Source organism: Magnolia sinica, chromosome 10, assembly GCF_029962835.1.
Source record: "Magnolia sinica isolate HGM2019 chromosome 10, MsV1, whole genome shotgun sequence".
NCBI classification, from domain to species: domain Eukaryota; kingdom Viridiplantae; phylum Streptophyta; class Magnoliopsida; order Magnoliales; family Magnoliaceae; genus Magnolia; species Magnolia sinica.
The window spans coordinates 12,056,798-12,065,037 of record NC_080582.1 but is presented as its reverse complement, the minus strand read 5'-3'; the positions used below and the strand labels follow the sequence as shown (position 1 = coordinate 12,065,037).

The 8,240-nt window shown below is 38.9% G+C and overlaps 1 non-coding gene across 1 annotated transcript; it reads left to right on the top strand.

Moving 5' to 3' along the window:
* Positions 1-365: 365 nt before the first annotated feature.
* Positions 366-472, top strand: LOC131217878 (small nucleolar RNA R71). The gene has a single exon (XR_009157464.1). It is a non-coding gene; the product is annotated as a small nucleolar RNA R71 (small nucleolar RNA).
* The last annotated feature ends 7,768 nt before the right edge of the window (positions 473-8,240 follow it).

Below are 8,240 nucleotides of genomic sequence, written 5' to 3'. Positions count from 1 at the left end.
TTGTGTCAAGGTCTATACCATCACAAATGTTACAAAAATTACCTAAGGAAGTGTTTGCTTTAACCATATCAACCTTCCTAATTTCCAAGTCTTCGACCTTTCTAGCCAATGCAATGAATTTTGCATTAAGGTCGTCTTCCTCTCTTAGGATATACATTCCCGTTTTCTCTCTAGGAATGGGTCTAGTTTGGTCTGATTTAGCAGAGACATCCCATATCTGAGTATTCTCTGCTAACATATCTAGAAAATCCCAAGCCTCATTATGATCTTTGTGAAGAAAGGTTCCACCACACATCATCTCTATGAACTGACGGGTATCCATGGTGAGCCCCTTTCGGAAAGCATCAATCACGTGCCATGGTTCATAACCATGATGTGGACAAGTAATTAGAATGTCTTTGAAGCGCTCCCAAGCTTGAAAAAATAGTTCATTCCCCTTTTGGGAGAATGACATGATTTCTTGTTTTAGTGCATTTGTTTTGTGCTCGGGAAAGAACTTTTTCAAAAACTCTCTACTTAAGGCTTGCCATGAAGTGATGGTATTAGGTCTTAGAGAGTTGAGCCATGCTTTGGCCCGATCCTTTAGAGAAAATGAGAATAACCTAAGCTTAAGTACATCCCTATTGCCATTGTTTACTTGTAACGTTGCAATTACTTCCTCAAAGTCCTTGAGGTGCAAGTAGGGGCTTTCAGAATCTAAGCCATGAAATTTAGGAATTAATTGAATCACACCTGGTTTAAAATCAATGTTCCCTGTGTGAGCAGGGAACACTATGCAAGATGGTAAAGTTGATCTCTCAGGGTGTAAATGTTCACGTAAAGTCCGTGGTTGGTTTAACACATTCCTATGAACTTCATTTTCATCCTCAAGAGGAGGATTATTTTGATTTATAGTTGGATTTGGCAGATTTGGATTTGGATTATCAATTGGGTCTGCCATGGAATCCAAGTGATATTGAGTGCCTCTTCTAAGTGAATAATAAAGGCCTGGAACTAGTCCCCCTTCAGAGGAGAGTCGATTGTTTTGATCCCTACTCCAACGGGACATAAACCATCCACACCACACAACAAATACCACTAATTCAAATCGCAAGTATGATACTTAAAATAAAAATAAAAACTTAAATCAACAACCCAGGTGGCAGAGCCGACCATGAGGGTTCAGTCCACAAAGCAAAATAAATCAACAACCCAGGCGGCAGAGCCGACCATGAGGGTTCAATCCACAAAGCAAAATAAAAAAATAAATAAATAAATAAAAGTAAAACTAATGCAGAAATTAAACTATGCTAATATGGAAAATAGATTCAGCGGATGATCTTTGTGATCAAACAGCAACTATAGGACAACCATAGCACTTGGGTGATAAAATCCCAAGCAGGGCAACCTTATGTCATAGTTAGTGCTTGAAAGTCCCAACTGAATTTATTTTCAAAGAAAAAGAAAATAAGAAAAAAAATAAAAAATAAAAAAAAATAAAAAAAATCTATGGAAAATCTGGAGGGTTTAGAAGAAAACTTACCTTGGCTATCTTGCACAGATCTGATCTATCTCAGTCTCTCCCCGGCAACGGCGCCAAAAACTTGATTGCTTGCCTCCAAGTGCAGAGGTTCATAAGTAATATCCTGTGAATACAGGGTCGATCCCACAGGGAGATGAATTGCGAGAAGGAAAAAATCAAATGCAAAACAAACTAAGTAATAAAAACTAAACTGATGATTTGATTTTTGGATTTTTGAATGGATGTAATTCAATTGAATAAAAAAAACACCCAAGCTTCAAAGTTCCACACATAGATTAATGTTCCAAAATCATGATGACTTGGATAACACAACTAGGATCTGAGCACTATGGTCAGCCTAATCGGAAAATAAAACACTTTAAATATTTTAATAAATGATATAAAAGATTAGAAAATAATAGATTTGCACCATTGACATATATTCTCAAGCGCTGATTTTAAGTATTCAATATCTATAGGATAATGAATATCAAAGAAATATAACAGTTGAGAACATCTCCTATCTAGAAAATCTGATTAATCTAGGGTAAGCCTATCCATCAATGTAAATCTCATATGATGGAAACATATGGATCTTACAAGAGGATAAAAACAAAACCTAAATAATAGATAATATGCATACACCATTATTCTCATCATTAAAACAATCAATCATCATAATTTAAAGAAATATTAAACCCATGTGCTTCCCTTCTATCTTGGGCTAGAGGGAACTTAGAAAAACATAATTAAATTGCAGAAATAAAAAGCAACAAGAAAGAAAGAAGAAAAATTGCAAATAAAAAAAGATCTAAAAGGAAAGAAACAACTTATAAAACTTTAATAAAATTAAAAACTCTTTAAAAAAACCCTAAATATTGCTCTTGAATGCTTCTAATGATGCTTTAGAATGCCCTAGGAGACCCTATTTATAAGTAGGGAACTCCAAACTTCGTACAAAGTTGAAAACCCTAGAAAACGCCTCAAATATACGTATTTTCTTAAAATAGACTTCTCGCTGCATAGTTCGTTTAAAACAGACTTCCTGCTGCGCAGTTTTCCAAAATAAACTTCACAGCTTCAAAATACACTTTTTTAGGACGATTTCAGGATTCTTCACTTCAAATCTTCGATTCTCTTCATTCTTCGCTTGGTTTTCTTGGATCTTTGGCATGTGAATTCTTCAATCTTGATCTCCTAAGATCCATCCATTGCCTTGGTGAATTTGAGCATCAAATTCTTACTTTTTAACCCCCCTTTTCAATCCAAGCTCCTAAATTCACCTCGCAACACATACATGAGTAAAATAAAATATTAAGATGATTTATGTTCATAAAACCAAGATATAAATGGCGAAAATTATGCAATATTTGAGTCTTAACATCGAGCTATGTGGGCCCCACCATGATGTATGTCAAACATTAATACCATGCATTTGATGAGTTCCCTTTAGGTTACAGGATATCCCAAAAATCACGTATAGGAAACTTAGGTGGGTCATGCCATCTAAAACCATGTGAAGACATACCTAAAACATATAAAAGTACTTCGTGGGGCCTACTTGATTTTGGATGCGGCTGAAACCTGGTCTAACCCCTCATCCAAGTGGGAAACACGCAATGGATGGTCTGGATTTGTCAACCACACTCTCCATGGGCCCAATAAATGATTATGAATGTTTTAATGGGAGCGTAACCCCTCTTAGCTATTGTATGTGGTGTGGCCTACCCAAGTCATGGATTGACTGATAATTAAGCCCATGGCCCACCATGGAATGATGCATCCGGCTTATGGGGTAGATGTTCGACACACATCATGGTGGGGCCCATAAAGCTCGACCTCATGGGAAGTTCCCATGAAGTCGACCTCATAATACCACATATATATATATATATATATATATATATATATATATATGCTGGGCCCCACAAAGAACTTGTCCGAACTTTTTGAGAACCCATCATACCTAATGTGGATCCAAAATCTTAATGGTCCACGTGAAGAGCACCTCATGAAACCTCCCGGGCCCAAATTTTACTTTGATCCAGAACTCTGGTGGGCCATGAAAAATGAAAACAATTTCCTTCCTTGATTTGTATTTTTCTTTGCTATGGTCCACCAGAATATTAGATCGGGGTTAAAAATTTGTCACTTGAGGTTATATAGGATTCCATATCACATGGACTGTTCAGATTAGGCACCCATTACACGTGTGCAAAGGTGCGCACATGCGTAAGTGAGCATGACTCTCTCTCTCTCTCTCTCTCTCTCTCTCTCTCTCTCTCTCTCTATATATATATATATATATATATATATATATATATATATATATATATATATAGTCATGCTCAGTGTGCATCTTTTAGATGAGCACCAATGTGCACCTTTGCACACGTATCATGGGTCCAAAATTCGAATGGTCCACGTGATGCAGTACCCCATGAAACCGCAAGGCCTAACTTTTAGCTTTATCCAAAAATTTAGTAGGCCATAGGTAAGAGAGAAAAATTAAGGGAGGTAATTGTTTCTTTTGCCATGGTCCGCTAAAATTTTGGATCAGACTAAACGTTAGCCCCTGGGTTTCATGGGGTGCTTACATCACGTGAACCGGTTAGATTTTGAGCTGACATCATGTATCAAAAAGTGTCTATCACACGTTCTTTACAAAGGGGTTATTGTGTGGACAACTATGTACTTCTCCCTTGATCCTCTTCTAAGAGTTTGACTTATTCAAAATTTCAACTCGGGACGACATGGTTAAAAGCCATGCGCTCTACCAGCTAAGCTAAAATGGCAGGTGATTAAATAATTAAGTACATAATATAATTTTTGAAAACTGTTTAATTTTTAATGAAATTGGAAAAGAAAAAGATAACGAAAAGAACACCGTCTGAGGGAATCGAACCCGCGACCACATGCGCTCTACCAGCTAAGCTAAAATGGCAGGTGATTAAATAATTAAGTACATAATATAATTTTATATGTAGATACTGCCATACCATGGGCCTGGAGTAGCTTTTCTGCCTGGTACCTTGTCACACGAAATGGATGATCCAGACCAAAGAAAGTACAATGGCCGATTAGTTCAGTCCATGAACGGACCTTCCAGGGGTGGTGATATGACACCAGAACCACCACTATTTGTGGTTACCACCGGCTGTTATGGGGCCCACATGATGTATGTGTTTGATCCACCAAGTCCATGTCCTCCCCCTCAAGCTGCTTACTGTGGAAACCAAAAATCAGGCCGACCCAAAATTTGGGTGGGTTATTGATCAGCACTATACCCTGGTTGATCGATCAAGACCATTGGTTTGCAAGTCCCAAAGGTCCAAAATTTGTAGCCAGACCCGTTTAAAATCTTAATCACCAATTTCAGGTATTTCTCATCTTAACCATCTATCTGTAACTAACGCAATGAAAGGTTAGGATTCTCTATCGGTAATAATTTCAAGATATGGTCCACACATTAGGCGGGTCACTCCAGGACGCGGCCGTACCATCAGCTTTACAGTGATATCCTGATTCTATCTGTAAGTAACACAATGAAAGGTTAGGATTCTCTATCGGTAATAATTGCAAGATATGGTCCACATATTAGGTGGGCCACTCCAAGACAAGGCCATACCATCAGCTTTCCATTGATATACTGATGTTTGTTTGCCAGCATATGTGTGGATCGGGTGATTTCATATCAGGTTATCATAATGATATGGCCCACCATTTTATGGACAGAGTATTATAAATGTGTCACACGTCATTTCTAAAAAATAAACAACATTAACTTTTAAAAATTACATGTTCTACAGCATGCATTAGACAATTTCTGTTAATACCAAAAACATATACTTTGGGCATCATTTGTACCCACAAGGGCACGTGAGTTGCACATGAGATACTTGCTAGATACAGGACAGGCAGAAACATATGGTCCAGGACAAAACGGGGAATAAGGGCCGCAAACCTCGGACGACTGAAATGAAATGTCCGTCCACCAGCTGGCCACGTGGATCAGTGCATGATCTATTTCAGAAGATGGGTCCCATCATGTATAGGCCATGCAGAAAAATAACTCAAATCTGTTTTTGAATGGTTAGGATCATCTTTACAGAAAAGAGGACTGTTCTGGCCCCATGGTTGATCCTAATTTTCTTTAAGCTTGATCTGAACCATTCAAAAGGTGGACCTGATCATCATAGATTAATCATGAAAAGATCTACCCCATGAACAGTTCCGATCATCCATATACATAGAGAAACTATGGGAACTACAAATTCACTTCAGTAGTCTGCGGACCACAAGACGGAGCATATTAACGGGAAGCAATGCATGTGGTCAAGCATGTGACGGCACGTACTCGGATGAGAGAGAGAGAGACCAAACTCATGTGGTTCGTATGATGATCCAAACCGTTGATTCATCGTGAACTCGATAAATGGACCCGTTTGATGTTTGGTCGATGACCAAGTTGCTGTTTTGTCCGTCCCTGATGAATAAACGGCTCAGATAATCACCCACACATGCTATGTGTATTCATGCTTCTTGGGGGCACTGGATCTCTACCCATCTTTAGCTACTTTAATAAATGCTTTCGGCATAACGGTCCACAAATCTCTAACGGCACAAAGAATTCCATGTGGTTCTTGAGATATGGACATGCCCTCCTCGTTATGAATACCAGCATTACTACCACGTGATGCGGAGAGGATTGACAATCCCCTAGTTGTTTAGTAACATATAAATAAAGTAACTGGGGGTTTCAAATTCAGGGGGTTTCTAATCCCCTCTTTGAAGGGGTTTATCCACGGTGAGAGCTTAGATTACACCTAAAATCATTTCCATAGTTGCAGGTGTAACATGTGTGTCATTGTACACTATTATTCTATTGGGCACATGGCCCACTAATGATGATCAGTACCATTCAAACATTGTCCAGCACCATCCAAACATTGTCTATATTAATCAATGATTAAAAATCGTTGCTTAGTCATTCAGTCATGATCTTGTGCTTGCGATCCATCTAAGACTTGAAATTTCATCATTTTTAGGCAAAGCATATATTTCAATGGGCTTATCACAACCATAGTGTCAATAATTATATATCTCACTAATTAGGGATATTAAAGTTATTTTGGTAATTAAATTCAAACCCCTATAAATATATCATGCATATGTATTTTTAAATTAAAGTTGATTCACACTCCGACGCCAAACACACAGGAGGATTAGGGTGCACATCGAGTCGAGTTGACTAGTTGACCTCGGCTCGAACTCGGCTCGGCTTGGTCCTCGAGCTTGACCGGCCAACTCGGCTCGGTTCGGCCAGCTCGGGTCGAGTTCGAGTCAAGATCAAGCAGAGTTCGCCATTGAGGCATTTCCATGAACACCTAAACCGCACCTTCAAAATCCCTCGTATGTGAAACAAAAGTAATGAGTTTTACGGGTATTTTATCAAACACCTTTTAAGCAACATAAAATTCAAGAAAAGCCAAGAAAAAAGAGTATTTGTTTCATGCACATACATTCCTTGCCACCAGCACATCCATGCCTTCCTCACCACCACACTTTGTTGAGTCATTTTATCAAACACTTAGTGAGCAACATCAATGGCAACGTAATCGAGTCATCGAACTAGTTCGATCCGAGATCAATTCAACTTGGGTTCGATCCAGTCAAGTTGAGCTGGGGCTTGCTCGAACTTGGCTCAAATTTATTTTCGAGCTCAAAATCAGCTTGACTCGCCTTGAACTCAAATTTGAACCGAGTCAAATCGAGCTTTTGAGTCGAGTCAAGCGAACTAACCAAGCTAGCTCAATTCGTGTACACCCCTAGCCCCAGTCCACAATTCTTTGGGGCCATTGTGATGTTTATTAGAAATCCTTGAGATCAAAAGTGAGTAGGATCCAAGACTCAAGTGGGCCACACCAAAGGAAAAGGTGGGTAGGAAAATTCCTACCATTGAAATCTCCATGAGTCTACAGTGATGTTTACATGCCATTCGTACTGTTCATGATGTCATTCCTACTGGGATGAACTGAAAACACAAATATTAGACTGATTCAAAACTTGTGTCCTGATGAATATTTCAATTGTGCACGTTCAATCCTCATGTTTTTGGCCCACTTGAGTATTAAATCCGGCTCATTTTTCTCCTTTTGTTCTAAAACAGTCTCACAAAACGAATAGATGGGGTGGATTTCTCACAAACACCTTAGTGGACCCCACTTATGTTCCAAGCTCAGGAACTTCCTCTCAAAGGGTTCTGCGCTGGGAACATAGGTGGGCCACAGTGATGTTTATTAGAAATCTACCTGTCCATCCATTTTGGGAGCTCATTTTAAGAGTTGATGCTAAAGTGAGTGGGATACAAGACTCAAGTGGACCACACCAAAGGAAAAGGTGAGTAGGGAAATTCCTATCGTTTAAACCTCACTGAGTCTACGGTGATGTTAATTTACATTCCATCCATACCGTTCATAAGTCATTCCTATTGGGATGAACTGAAAATACAATATTAGCCTGATACAAAACTTCCCTGGCCACACGTATACTTCAAATTTGAAAGGAAAGAGCACAGATTTGTTTTTTTATCACTGAACTGTGCCGTTCCATTGCACTAAAGCCGCACAGGCGGCTCCAGGTTATGTACGGATACAATAGGCGGTTTTGGAGAAATGGTTTGATAGTAATAGCTTTTGGGTCTATAGACTAAAGTAGAGGCGGTTTGTGGTTAAAATAT